Genomic DNA, 15,761 nt, shown 5'->3' with positions numbered 1-15,761 from the left:
ATGTGTCTGGGGGGGAGAGAGGGTTGCGAAACCCTGGTCTTTAGGCGTATGGGTTTAAAAGTATAATGCATGTGTAAACTTGGAAGGGATTACTCTAATAGAAAGAAAAAAAATGTGTACTGTACCCGCTGTTTATGTTCTCAAGCAGGCTGAGTGTGTCCAGGTCGACCCGGTCCAGATGCATCTCCTTCACCACACTCTGAACCTTCTGCTGGTCCTCTGGGTTGGAGATACCAATCTGAGGAAGAATGCAGTATTAACACCTGAAAAACTCACCAGCAACCCTAAGTTAGCCAGGGTTTACATTGTGTCATTACAATATTACGGATGTACATTACAGCCAATGCACTCATACTTGAATTGTGTCTCTTCTGAAAATGTCTAGTGTAAATGTGGCACAGATGCAAACCTGACAGACAGACAGACAGACAGACAGACATGGAGGCCTTTCTTACCTTCTCCATGGTCATCCTTCTCCATAGTCATCCTTCTCCCTGGTCATCCTTCTCCCTGGTCATCCTTCTCCAGGTCATCCTTCTCCATGGTCAACAAGTCATTTTCATGCCCAGAAAACAAATGATACTCTGCATAAAAATATATAATATGACAGCTTCAAACCCTGGCCTGCACCCTGAGATGTACATTACAGTTACAGTATGTGTTTGTGTAGCTACCTGCTACCAGTATGTAGTTGCTCCCCGTCATTCAGAGGCCGCCTGTTTTGCATGTTATTTTGTTGTTATATAACATGTTATAACATGTTGCATGTTATTTTATTATGTTATGTTATAGTTTACAATGTTAAAAAAAAAATTGATTAAAAAAAATCATTGAGTTAATAAAGCTGCATTTGAACATGGTCTCTTTTTTTTGCTTTCTTGAGTAAGGCAGTTCCAAAATGCAGGTGTTTCATTCTAGCTCAGTGCTTTCTGTGGTGGTGGGGTGAGCCAGCAGAAAATACAGAGTGTAGGGGATGGTAATGTTCTCTAGTTTTGCTGATGTTGGCTCAGTGTTCTGTCACTCATGGGGACACTACGTCACCGCAAAATCTACGGGGAGAACGCAAAAATTCAAGCAACTTGGGTGCTGCCATAGAGTTGCATTAAAAGTGCCGATCCAAGAAGGCTCAAGGAAGGAATCGGTGGCTAACTGCAAGCGTGGCAAAGCAATCACTAGCCTGCTATTCAGTGGAGTGAGTGTGTGGTCCAAGTCTGGGTGTAAGGGTCTCTTTTCCAAGCTTAAAAGAGAAAACATTCAACATCATGAGCTAGGAAACTTTGCATACATTGGTCATGCTGTCAATCCAGCATGATTTCCGACCTGTTCAAAACAACTGGAAACTCAGAACTAGGAAATCTCAGACTTCAGTGAGTTCAAGAAAACTGGGAACTCTGGAAAAACAATGAGCTCCGACCAGAAAAATAAGTTTTGAATGGTCATCCAACTTGGAATTCCAAGCAGGGAACTCTGTCCTCTTTCTAGAGCTCCGACTTGAAGATCACTGACATCATGATTCTACATTGTTTTTATCCGAGTTCCCAGGTGTCTTGAAAGCACCATAAATCCAGAGAATGACAGACTTTGATGACAAAATTTGCCCACATAGACCGCTGCGCCACCTTCCTGTTCAAGTGAGCACAGCGCAACAAGGTGAGTCCAAAAATATATTGTATGCTGCTGCATAAATGATGTAATATGCCAGGGAGATATGTATACTGTAGCTAAGACAGTAATACTAAGTGTATGTTGTCTAGTAAGCTGTTAGTAGCCCATGTGCCTCACCCTAATAATTTGGTCCCTTTCCCCCTCAACTTAGCTTACTATTCTGACTTGGTGGTGCACATGTAGCCTATAGCCTGTTTTAGAGAAATGTAATCATCTACTATTGAAAAAGCTTTCATTGTCTGCTTATATGCCCCCTTTATTTAACCTACGGTTCTGATTTGGTGTACAAGGAGAATACTGTAAGAATGGCCCATGTTCTGAATTATGTCACTGTACATTTCAAAAGTGCTGAACAAATAGTTATATTTACTACGTCCGTCCTAGCTCGCTCATTAATGTCTTAATCGAAATTACGGATTGCATCTTATCTGCTCGTCGTCCCTTATGCCATAGTTTGTACATGTCAATTGTCAGTAGAAACCACCTATGGCATGTCCGCCATAACAGCTCTTTTTTTAAAGGCCGTAAATGAGGCTGAATTAATTGTTACGCTGTATGGTAAACCGTGGGGTGTTGGGTTGAGCGTGCAAAGATAGAGACAGAGATTTTTAGTCTGCAAAAACAACTTTACTATGACAGAAAATAAACATAAAGAAAATCACTTAAGTTTTGCTCGGTCCTTCTCTACTTTTGCTCGGTGTCAGTCTCTCCCCATTCTCCCTCACGGTGTGCCACAGTGATCCTTTTATTTGGCCTCCACGGCTGGTTGGCACTTTCCCTAATTACCTCCACTTGGAGCTGTCTGTGTCTGGGCGCCCAGCTCCTGTATTCCCAGCAGAGGGAGCCAACGTCGCCTCACATACCTCCCCTCTATTACCATCCCCCGGGGTAGACCTTCTGGTATACCACAGCTGCAAGACAAGGCTCCGCTGATAGCCAGGTGTTGCAGTGGTAAGGAGTCACTCCATGGTTCTGTAAAGAAAGCTCTGCTGTTGGGACAGGTTTATGTAGGCTCTAACAGTTTGTGGGCAGAGTTTGTCACCGTTATAGTGCAATTCATGTACTGTTTAGTGTTTCGCAGTGTAGTGGCTTTGCTGGCATGCATCTAAAACATCTTTTTTTAGTTTGCCCCACCAAGATTTACAGTTGAAGTAGGACGTTTACATACACTTAGGTTGGAGTCATTGACTCATTTTTCAACCACTCTGCAAATTTCTTGTTAACAAACTATAGTTTTGGCAAGTCGGTGCATGAGTTTACATACACCAAGTTGACTGTGCCTTTTAAATAGCCTTGAAATTTCCAGAAAATTATGTCATGGCTTTAGAAGCTTCTGATAGGCTAATTGACACCATTTGAGTCAGTTGGAGGTGTAGCTGTGGATGCATTTCAAGGCCTACCTTCAAACTCAGTGCCTCTTTGCTTGACATCATGGGAAAATCAAAAGAAATCAGCCATGACCTCAGGAAAAATATTGTAGACCTCCACAAGTCTGGTTCATCCTTGGGAGCAATTTCCAAACTCCTGAAGCTACCACATTCATCTGTACAAACAATAGTACGCAAGTATAAACACCATGGGACCACGCCGCCGTCATACCGTTCAGGAAGCAGACGTGTTCTGTCTCCTGGAGATGAATGTACTTTGGTGCAAAAAATGCAAATCAATCCCAGAACAACAGCAAAGGACCTTGTGATGATGCTGGAGGAAAAGGGTACAAAAGTATCTATATCCACAGTAAAAGGAGTCCTATATCGACACAACCTGAAAGGCCGCTCAGCAAGGAAAAAGCCACTGCTCCAAAACTGCCATTTAAAAAAGCCAGACTACGGTTTGCAACTGCACATGGGGACAAAGAGAGTACTTTTTGGAGAAATGTCCTCTGGTCTGATGAAACAAACATACAACTGTTTGGCCATAATGACCATTGTTATTTTTGGTGGAAAAAGGGGGAGGCTTGCAAGCCGAAGAACACCATCCCAACCGTGAAGCACGGGGGTGACAGCATCATGCTGTGGGGGTGCTTTGCTACAGGAGGGACTGGGGCACTTCACAAAATAGATGGCATCATGAGGAGGAAGATTGAGATTTTGCTTCAATATATTCACAAGACATCAGTCAGGAAGTTAAAGCTTGGTCGCAAATGGGTCTTCCCCAAATGGACAGTGACCACTAGCATACTTCCAAAGTTGTGGCAAAAAAGTAAAGTCAAGGTATTGGAGTGGCCATCACAAAGCCCTGACCTCAATCCTATAGAACATTTGTGGGCAAAACTGAAAAAGCGTGTGCGAGCAAGGAGGCCTACAAACCGGACTCAGTTACACCAGCCCTGTCAGGTGAAATGGGCCAAAATTCACCCAACTTATTGTGGGAAGCTTGTGGAAGGCTACCTGAAACGTTGCACCCAAGAAACAATTTAAAGGTAATGCTACCAAATACTAATTGAGTGTATGTAGACTTCTGACCCACTGGGAATGTGATGAAAGAAATAAAAGCTGAAATGGATCATTCTCTCTACTATTATTCTGACATTTCACATTCTTAAAATAAAGTGGTGATCCAAACTGACCTAAAACAGGGAATATTTACTTGGATTAAATGTCAGGAATTGTGAAAAACTGAGTTGAAATGTATTTGGCTAAGGTGTATGTAAACCTCCGACTTCAACTGTACATGCTAAAATACGACACTGCAGTCATATTGTGCAGAATCATTGATCAACAAATCACCTTTTTAAATCAACTACTCATAATTATTTGTAGATCAGTCAGTTTGCTCATGCTCTCGAACACAAGCAATGTGTTTGCAATAACTTACCCGGTTAAATAAAGACAATATATAAATAGGTTTAAGAGCATACTACATCAACCATCTGTTAACAACAGAGCCCACGGAACCAAGTCGGCCCATTAAACATTCTGCCTAAAATATTTTAGAACAGATAAACATTGACAGTTTAAACAGGCCAGATTAGAACACTGAATCTTCAACAGTGAGACATATGGCATGAGATAAAGGGATATTGTGCAGATTTAGCAGCTAGTCCTAGTGGTTGGAGTGTTAGACTAGTAACCGAAAGGTTGCAAGTTCAAATCTCCGAGCTGACAAGGTACAAATCTGTCGTTTTGCCCCTGAACAGGCAGTTAACCCACTGTTCCTAGGCCGTCATTGAAAATAAGAATTTGTTCTTAACTGACTTGCCTAGTTAAATAAAGGTTAAAAAATATATATTATTATTATTTATTTTTTTTTAAGACAGGACTAAACAAGTATGAAGGTTTTAATGGGAAAGGGCATTTCCCTTAATGTCCACTAGAGGGCCACAAATACACAATCATGGCTCCTGGCCTCTACTGACAGATGTGATGGGGCCTTTTCTCAATTCATCTTTCCTCGATTCCTCGCATCCTCTCGCCTCTTCCAAAATGGTTGAGAAGAGGAGATGGGATGCGAGGAATAGTAAGACGAACTGAGGTTAAACCATGTTCTCCCCTCTTCTTGGAGGCAGCAGGGGGATTGGGGTCCCTCTTGAAGAACTTAGGAGGTCTCCTCGGAGATGGTCACCAGGGCATGGCCTGGGGACGCCAGGATCCTGGCAATCTGAGGGGGAAGAAGAGCAGATATATTTGATATAATGTTGAGATATGACCTTTTGTTGTGTCCTGAAACTCTTCCCCATTTGATTTAGAATGGGTTTTACAAGAGACAGGGAAAATGGACTACCATTTCAAACTGCGTGGCAAACCTAGTTTTGCTGTGGTCAAAGTGGTGGTTGATGTTTACCTGTGGTTGTTTTGAATGGCAGAGTTATGTATTTAGTTTGACCACAACTATGTACACAACTAAGTGGTTTGATTTGTTTTTACCTGTGGTCGTTTGAAGACTTTGGCTGTGTCAGCAGCAATCTTTCCTGCTTTGGTCTTGTCTGCCCCCAGCTAGAGAAGCTTGAGGACCGGCTCCTCTCTGCCATACTGCACCGCCACAGTCGGGACCTGGGGGTCAAAGCTCACAGGTTATCTACAATCAACATCTAGGACCATCCTATATACTTATCATTGAAGGCCCAGTGCAGTCAAAAAATAGATTTTCTGTTGTTTTATATTGACTTCTACACTAAGGTTGGACTAGTACTGTGAAATTCTGAAAATTATGATAATGTCCTCTTAGTGTACGAGCTGTTTGAAAAGACCGCCTGAAATTTCAGCCTGTTTTGGTGGGATGGCTTTTTGGCCTGCCTGGTGACCTCACCAGGTGGTAAATTATTTAATAGACCAATAGGAAAGAGCGTTCCAAACCTCTTACTGCATTGGACCTGCAGGAATCTAATTAGAATAATTTTTAAAATCCCCATAGAAATCTGACACTTTAAGCTAGAGATGTTTTTTCTTGCATTGGATGCGTCTCAATCCACCACATCCGTCAATGTCGCACTTCCGCATCTTCCTGAAAGGTGACCAACCTAGAGCGGTGATTTGTCAGACCATGAGACATCCTAAAAATGGGTCTTCTCACAAAATCGCCTGAGGCGTCCGAACAGTTTGGCCTACACACTATTATCACCCCTCCATGGAAAGATGAGTGTTCTCAGTTTTGATCTATGACACCTACAAGTGTCTTGGGACTTGTCTGAAGTCGGTACAGCCGATCTGCTAACTTCTGTCTGTAGCGTCCAAGCATTTTGGGCCACACACTAATATGACCCTTTTGTGGAAAGATGAGATTCTCACAAACTGGTACATGTTGTTTTGCTCTAGGATGCCCACATGCCTCACAAGACTCATCTGAAGGTCCCACAGTACCAGGTTTAAAAAATGAATGGAAGTACACTATATATACACAGAAGTATGTGGACACACTTTCAAATGAGTGGATTCTGCTATTTCAGCCACACACACACCCGTTGCTGACAGGTGTATAACATTGAGCACACAGCCATACAATCTCCATAGGAAAACATTGGCAGTAGAACAGACTTATTGAAGAGCTCAGCAACACTCACTACCAAGTTCCAAACTGCCTCTGGAAGCAACGTCAACACAATAACTGTTCTTCGGGAGCTTCATGAAATGGGTTTCCATGGTCGAGCAGCCGCACACGAGCCTAAGATCCCCATGAGCAATGCCAAGCGTCGACCGGAGTGGTGTAAAGCTCGCCGCCATTGGACTCTGGAGCAGTGGAAATCCATTCTCTAGAGCGATGAATCCAATTCAACATCTGGCAGTCCAACGGACGAATCTGGGTTTGGCGGATGCCAGGAGAACCCTACCTCCCCAAATGCATTGTGCCAACTGCAAAATATGGTGGAGGAGAAATAATGGTCTGGGGCTGTTTTTCATGGTTCGGGTTAGGCCCCTTAGTTCCAGTGAAGGGAAATCTTAATGCTACAGCATACAATGACATTCTAGACAATGCTGTGCTTCCAACTTTGTGGCAACAGTTTGGGGAAGGACCTTTTCTGTTTCACCATAACAATGCCCCTGTGCACAAAGAAAGGTCCATACAGAAAAGGTTTGTTGAGATCGGTGAGGAAGAACTTGACTGGCCTGCACAAAGCCCTGATGTCAACCCCATCAAACACCTTTAGGATGAAATGGAACTGGCAGTCAAGTTGGGCGATTAGGCTCGACTGCAGCCTAATCGCCCAACATCCATGACCGACCTCACTAATGCTCTTGTGGCTGAATGGAAGTCAGTCCCGACAGCAATGTTCCAACATCTAGTGTAAAGCCTTCCCAGAAGAGTGGAGGCTTTTATAGCAGCAAAGGGGGACTAACTCCATATTAATACCCATGATTTTGGAATGAGATGTTTGACGAGCAGGTGTCTACATACTTTTGGTAATGTAGAGAATATATGGAGACTTTAGTGCCAAAAATAAGGGGTTAAATACAAATAATTCCTCATCTTTCTTATATCTCTTAGATATAGGACAGACACTTCAGAACAAACTTCCTTTAGATGTGTCTGTTCCATGTAGTGAATCTGTTATTTAATGCGTTTGTATGGGCCAATAGCAGTAAGGGGGCGGCAGGTAGGCAAGTGGTTAGAGTGTTGAACTAGTAACCGAAAGGTTGCAAGATCGAATCCCTGAGCTGACAAGGTAAAAATCTGTCATTCTGCCTCTGAACAAGGCAGTTAACCCAATGTTTCTCGGCTGTCAATTTAAATAAGAATTTGTTCTTAACTGACTTGCCTAGTAAAATAATAATTTTATAGATTAATTTTATACTTCAAGGGGTCTTCAAATCAAATAGCTAAATGATCCTTGATATGACATTCTTAAAACAATTACATATATACTGAACAAAAAATATAAACGCAACATGTAAAGTGTTGGTCCAATGTTTCATGAGCTGAAATAAAATATCATAGAAATGTTCCATTGACACAAAAAGCTAATTTCTCTCAAATTTTGTGCACAAATTTGTTTACGTCCCTTTTAGTGATAATTTGTCCATTGCGAAGACAATCCAGCCACCTGACAGGAAGCTGATTAAACAGCATGATCATTATACAGGTACACTTTGTGCCGGCGACAATAAAAGGCCACTCTGAAAAGTATAGTTTTGTCACACAACACAATGCCGCAGATGTCTCAAGTTTTGAGGGAGCGTGCAATTGGCATGCTGACTGCAGGAATGTCCACCAGAGGTGTTGCCAGAGAATTTACTGTTCATTTCGCTACCATAAGCCGCCTCCGTTGTTTTAGAGAATTTGGCAGTACGTTAAACCGGACTCAAAAATCGCAGACCACGTGTAACCATGCCAGCCCAGGACCTCCACATCCGTCTTCTTAACCTGTAGGATCATCTGAGACCAGCCACCCGGATAGCTGATAAAACTGAGAAATATGTTTTTTTTTCTCTGTAATAAAGACCTTTTGTGGGGAAAAACTAATTCTGATTGGCTGGGCCTGTTCCCCAGTGGGTGGGCGTGGCTCCCAAGTGGGTGGGCCTATGCCCTCACAGCGCCCCTGCCCAGTCATGTGAAATTCCTAGATTAGTGCCTAATGAATTGATTTAAATTGACTGATTTCCTTTTTGAACTGTAACTGCATATTGCGGCATAGACAGGACTTATACCAGGGTGCCCCAACTGGCAGCCGTCGGGCCGAATTTGGCCCGCGGGTGGTTTCATTTGCCCCCTCCAGGTTTTCCGAGCAACAAAAAAAAGAAACAAAAATAACTTTTACTTTTTTTTTTAAAATGTTCATTGTTGGACACAAAAGACTGTAAAAACAGCAGGAAATCCGCTCCAAGTGATTTTCATTTAAGAAATCTGTTCCCATGTATTCCGATGCATAATAGAGAGACACGTGATCGTGTACAAATGCAAGCCAAGTTTGAAATGATTATGTTATAGTCAAAGATATCTGTTTGGGCTTCGTGCGGTCAATTCGCATTCTACGAACCATCCGCTCAAACAAAAAAAATCGGCCCGCGGTTGAATCTAGTTGACGATCCCTGGGTTTAGACTGCTATGGGTTAATCATCACCATGTCACTACTCATTAATATCAATCACAGTCAAAATCAAGGAAAGGAATGTAAAAACATTTGATTGGTGTAAGCATGGGCTGGACAGAGTTTCCACCATATATGTTAAAACAGTCATTTTTTCAAATCTGTCTCCAAAGGGAAGTAAAAAATTCCACACTTGGGGAGAAAGAAGGGATTATTGGGATGCAGGGAACACTGAGCTATGAAACCAAAGCGTTCTCTTATGCAACAGGCATCACGCCAGGTGAGGTGGGCATCATCCTTACTGTCTACCCATTTTCATCCTGGGAGTTGACCTCTGCCCCGTGAGACACCAGCAAGTTGATTACCTGACTGTAGCGGTCTCGGGACACCAGCATCAGAGAGGTCATACGAGACCTGGGAATAGAGTAAAATAGAATATATTGTTTACTGTACATTTTTGAGAGAAGCAGACATTTGTATTCTCCCAAGCTAAACTTGTCTCCTGCCTATCTGGGTAAGAAATAACGAGGGTAGGACTGGTTTTGAACACTTGAAACCACTGGAGGGCAACAGACACCAAGCCCTCAACTTGAGTGACCAACTGCAGAAGGGTTTTCCAAACTCAGCCCCCCCGAATGCACGGTTCAGTTTCCACCCTAGCACTACACAGATGATTCAAATAACTCTCCACCAAGCTGGGTGGGGGGCAGGACTGAGTCTTGGAAACCCTGAACTCCAACAGACCTGGACATGTTACGTTCTCTGTGGAAACATACTATAAGGGAGCAATTGTTTTCAAACACACACTGCGGCACATGGCTTTGACAGCTTTAGGGTAACATAAAAACATATGCTACTTTAAGTTACAATAAGTAAAACAACTATTGTAAGTTCAGTATTACTTAGTGATTCACCACACTGTTTGGCCCAAACAAGCTATGCTCTAGGTCTAGGTTAATGAGACTTGGCACCCAAAACACAATGTTATTGGGCAAGAGTGAGGCAGCCCATGCCACTGATCACCCGTCCCATTGTGCCAAAGTTCAGTATGTTGAGCAACAAACCGGCAAGTGTAAATAACCATTGATAAAACTCAACTTTATCACCCGTGACTCAGTCAGAACAGAGGGTAAGAAACTACATCAATCCAGAGGTGTGGGAACGCCCTATGGTCATTCATCACAATGTGACGTTTCCCAGGGCCAGAGGGGTGTGTGTGTGTGTGTGTATTGGTGACATCTAGCCCCAGAGTCGGGGGCATATTAATCCTCATCCTGACATATTCCAGGCATTCACTTTTTACTTCCTCTTTGACCACATGAGACATGACAGGCTCCCGAGGGTCACTGAGGGTTTTAGTTTCCTGAGAACCTGTTTTCCCAAGATGCTGGTCTCAGTGGCAAACAGGTGTCAAGGTTGTTCGCTCGCCGCGGGGGTGCAGCCAAAGAGTGAAGGGGTGGTGTGTGTGTGTGTGTGTGTGTGTTTGTACTTGAAGTGTTTTTGATCACCAGTTCCCACACAAGAGCAGAGAATTGATACAAAGACGTTTTTTTTGTTGTTGCAAAAAAACTCAAAAAGGTTTCAGATGAAACTGATTTCCAACTCTTATCCAGTGGACGGGTCATTAGGCGACAGGAAAAAGCTTGACATTCAGCTGGTATCCAAAAGTGTTTACAAGCCAGAGGACAGGTACAGTAGAGGTTGCAGAGGACAAACTAGAGATGCGATCATATAGCCTATTGTCTATGCAAAAACCCAACATCTTGCTCCTGAACAATCACAGCATCTTTAGGGGTTAATTTGTTTATGAGACGAGGGAAGGAAATGCAGCTGGTATGAATTGCTGGTCAAAAACTCAGAATGTAAAAGCCAATGAGGTGGCGGGGAATATTTCTCTGCCCACAAGAACCCCTGGTCTTCTTTCTTCTCCTCCCTTTGCTGAAACTCAGTTTTTTCCCCCCTTTCCACTTGTCCGCATCCTCTCTGTCTTTTGTTACCGTTCTTCAAATATTTTGGCTGGAGAGGAAACAATCAATTTCCTACCCTGCCTGCTCTTGTTCACTCTCTGGCTGGTGTGTGTTGGAGGGCTCTGGGCGGTGTGTGTTGGAGGGCTCTGGGCGGTGTGTGGCTCAGGCGGTGGGCATGAGACAAGGGTGGTGGAGAGTTTGTGAGGGCGGTGGAGGCGAAAGGGAGAGGGCGAAGTTCAGGGCTTCACCCTTCGCTTGCCATGAGAAATGTCCACAGATGATGACAACGGGTAAGTGGTTCCAGAATCCCCCTCCCTCCTCTCTCTCCCTCACTTCTTCTTTCCATCCCTCCCTCACTCTTTGTGTCTGGGCAGCATCAGGCAGTGTACAGTACAGTGAGTTTAGGTGGTGGGGGGTGCTCTTTCCCCCGCTCCATGAGTGTTTGTTTTTGTCTGTCTGAAGAGGGCCTGGGCACATGTGCATGCAGATGCCATAACAGGACATTCCACACAGAAGACCAATGTAGACACACCAACCAACACTGACACACACACACACACACACACACACACACACACACACACACACCGTACTCCATGTGTTGCAGTGGTGTACGGGGACAGTGTTGACAGCAAAGGAAGAAGTCTTAAGGTAGTCAAGGCCAGGATCAAACCCAGACATGGTTGCGAGGCAATGGGAAACACTGCCTCTATCAGTACGTTCAATCACATTCAACAATGTATTAAAGAGCTATCAGAATATAAAGTGTAATCAGAACATACTATTAAAGAATTAGCATGACATATTCTGTAATCTATTGTATATTATCTTCACCCATACAATGTATATGAACAGGAACTTCAAACGGTACTGCATGTGACCTTTTGTAATCTGCACTTCAAAAATGACAGTGTGGTCCTTTTTATGTCTAGTGAACTGAAATGAAATTAGTGTTTCACATTCATAGTCACCCAGGGATAGGAGGCTTGCATGTTCACATATCATTCCCTGTCATGCGGAGTCTAAAATGTACTGTGTGTATCTTGTGATGATATTGAATGGAATTTCACTCTATAAAATGCACAGACACACTCATTCTCATGCGCACACAGACACAGAGTCCCTCACTTGTTGAATGTGTTGGTCAGCGTTTCTGGACAAGAGCAGCTCCACACACTTGACCATCTTGTCCTCTCTGGCAGAAGCCATGCATGCAGCCATCAGTACCGTGTACTGGTCTATGCTTGTGTGAGGACACAGACACACACACACACACACACACACACACACACAAAACATAACAGCATTAGTACTGGGACATATGTTCAGTAACCAATTATCCCCATTTTGCATATTCTTATTTAAATATTGCCAGAGATTCCATTCAATGATGACAACTAAACAACAGAACATGTCAACGGATAAAACATCCCATTACATATTAAATCATGAGTCATGACAATAATAAAGAGCCAGGCATCACACCAAACAGAGCAGGATGAGACAGGATGTTAGAATTGTGAAGTTGGTAGCATTCACATTGATGTGGTCAATATTCTTTTATCTTAATCTGGGAACTGTGGTGTTCTCTATGGGGTTGACTTCAGTGGAATTGTCTTCTCTCTGACTCGGAACACGATAAGGACTCAGTGATTTATTCTTGGTATGGAACATTTGTAAAATACAGGGAATATAAAATCTGCTTTCTACTTTGGCACTGACTGACTGTGTGTGTTAGGGTTTAAAATGTTCCAGGTATTTTACAAATGTTCCATCCCGAGATTAAATCACTTTTCTCCCGGGTAACCCAGTATTTCCCGCCAAAAGTGTAATTCTGAAACATATACTGTAAGTATGTCTGGATTTGATTAGAGCATTGATCGGGATGAAAATTCAAGCCAGATGCTACCTGAGCCCTACATTAAATACATTGTATAAGCCCTACATTAAATACATTGTATGAGCCCAGGCCCAAAAAACCTAAATGATTATCCAATACATATGACATATGATAGGCTACAGGCTACTGCACAATTGCGCATGACAGAAAAGTCCATAGATGTATGTTCTCTTGGGTAAATAAATGAAACCAGCTCCAGTAATCTTTTTGAGTGTGGACTGTATTCCTGTACTATATTGTTATATGAACCTAAATTATGAAGCTGGGAGAGAACACGAGATGCTGGTGCAGGACATGCGGCCTACAAAGTTACAATTATAGGATCCCGAATTTGATCTTCATTTTGAAATATAATAGAGCCTATTTGACATGCGTATTACCTCCTCTTGCTTGCTCTATTGTTGCTTCAATCCTTTCTTACTCAACAGTTAAGTGAACTAAGTTTCATTGGCCTTATCTTCATCATTGTAATGACGTGGTTGAATAATATAAGACTAAGACACGGATGGCTTTCACTTCTCTTCACGAACATTGAATTTGTATTTACTAAGGATCCCCATTCCTGGGGTCCAGCAACATTAAGGCACTTATATATCATTTAAAATATAACATGACATTACTTTTCGGGAGCACTTTACCCAATACATTTAGTGTGTTGCCACTACTCCACTATCACATTTTACAATACAACATCCATGTGTACATGTGTCTTATCATGTGCCTGTGTGTGTGTGTGTGTGTCTCTTCACAGTCCCCGCTGTTCCATAATGTGTATTTGTATCTGTTTTTTAAATCCGATTCTACTGCTTGCATCAGTTACCTGATGTGGAATAGAGTTCCATGTAGTACTGTGTGCCTCCCATAGTCTGTTCTCGACTTGGGGATTGTGAAGAGACCTCTGGTGGCATGTCTTGTGGGGTATGCATGAGTGTCCGAGCTGTGTGCTAGTAGTTTCAACAGACACCTCGGTGCATTCAGCTAGCCAATACTTCTTACAAAAACTAGTAGTGGTGAAGTCAATCTCTCCTCCACTTTGAGCCATGAGTGATTTACTTGCATAACGTTGTCAGCGGTCTTTGTACTTTTAAGGGCCAGTCGTGCTGCCCTGTTCTGAGCCAAAATGTTATATTCCGAGGTCCTTCTTTGTGGCACCTGACCACACAACTGAACAGTAGTCCAGGTGCGACAAAATTAGAGCCTGTAGGACCTGCCTTGTTGATAGTGTTTATTATGGACAGACTTCTCCCCATCTTAACTACTGTTGTATCAATATGTTTTGACCATGACAGTTTTACAATCCAGGGTTACTCCAAGCAGTTTAGTCACCTCAATTTGCTCAATTTCCACATTATTCATTACACAATTCAGTTGAGGTTTAGGGTTTAGTGAATGATTTGTGCCGAATACAATGCTTTTAGTTTTTTAAATATTTAGGACTAACTTATTCCTTGCCACCCATTCTGAAAATAACTGCAGCTCTTTGTTAAGTGTTGCAGTAATTTCAGTCGCTGTAGTAGCTGATGTGTATAGTGTCATCAGCATACATAGACAAACTGGCTTTACTCAAAGCCAGTGGCATGTTGTTAGTAAAGATTGAAAAAAGTAAGGGGCCTAGACAGCTGCGTTGGGGAATGATGGAGCTGAGTTTGCCTTTTTGCCCAAAATTGAATTTTAGGTGCTCCAAAGCTTTTTACTATCATTCTTTGTCATGTATCTTTGTTTCATACTGTAGTATAGTTTTATTCTTTATTCTCATGATTTCTCAATTTGGAATATGTTTGTGAATCGATTGTGCAGCCAGACTTATTTGCCATTCCTTTTGCCTCGTCCCTCTCCGCCATTACATTTTGAAATTCCTCATCAATCCACGGGGATTTAACCGTTTTTACAGTCATTTTCGTAATGGGTCCATGCTTATTAGTAACTGGAATAAGTCATTTAAAAAATGTATGAAGTGCAGCATCTGGTTGCTCCTCATTACACACCACAGAACAACAAATATTTTAATGGTAATGGGTCTGAATAAATAACTGCTGTAGCCTATCGCCATCACACTTTCACTCTTCTTTCCCTGTGAGTTATTTTGCCTGCTGTATTTAACATTCAGCAAACGAGAGCAAGCTTTCATTCCTCTTAAAATAGTCTATTAGTGTAAGAAATTATCCCCCAAAAAATCAACAAGCTATTCTAGTCTAGCTTTTCCTGGGACTCCACAAGAGCTAAGGAGAGAGGCCAGAGGAGATCAGGTGCTTACTGCACAAGAGTGGAGACAGAGGTTACAAGTTAGAAGCATATGCAGATTAACCCAGTATTCATAAGCTAAATAAGGTTAATATTGCATTGAGGTTATTACATGAAAGAGGTAGGCTAGGACATCTATATACTATTCCTTCAGAAAGCATTTCCACCCCTTGATATATTCCACATTTTGTGTTCCATCCTGAATTCAATCATTTAAAAAAATCACACCCATTTACACACAATACCTCATAATGACAAAGTGAAAACATGTTTTTAGACATTTTAACAAATGTATTGAAAATTAAATACAAAAATATCTCATTTACATAAGTATTCACACACCTGAATCAATCATTTGTAGCAGCACCTTTGCCGGCGATGACAGCTTTGAGTCGTCTTGGTTATACAGTGCCTTGCAAAAGTATTCATCTCCCTTGGCATTTTTCCTATTTTGTTGCATTTCAACCTGTAATTTAAATGGATTTTTATTTGGATTTCATGTAAATGGACATACACAAAATAGTCC

General features: G+C 42.2%; 1 pseudogene; it reads right to left on the bottom strand.

The window, feature by feature from the left end:
* The window catches only part of LOC112253489, a 46,435-nt pseudogene that overhangs the window by 3,804 nt on the left and 26,870 nt on the right, over positions 1-15,761 (bottom strand).

The sequence above is a fragment of the Oncorhynchus tshawytscha genome, linkage group LG06 (assembly GCF_018296145.1).
Source record: "Oncorhynchus tshawytscha isolate Ot180627B linkage group LG06, Otsh_v2.0, whole genome shotgun sequence".
Lineage (NCBI taxonomy): Eukaryota > Metazoa > Chordata > Actinopteri > Salmoniformes > Salmonidae > Oncorhynchus > Oncorhynchus tshawytscha.
Note: the sequence above shows the minus strand (reverse complement) of the source record. Positions and strands in the feature narration are given on the sequence as shown.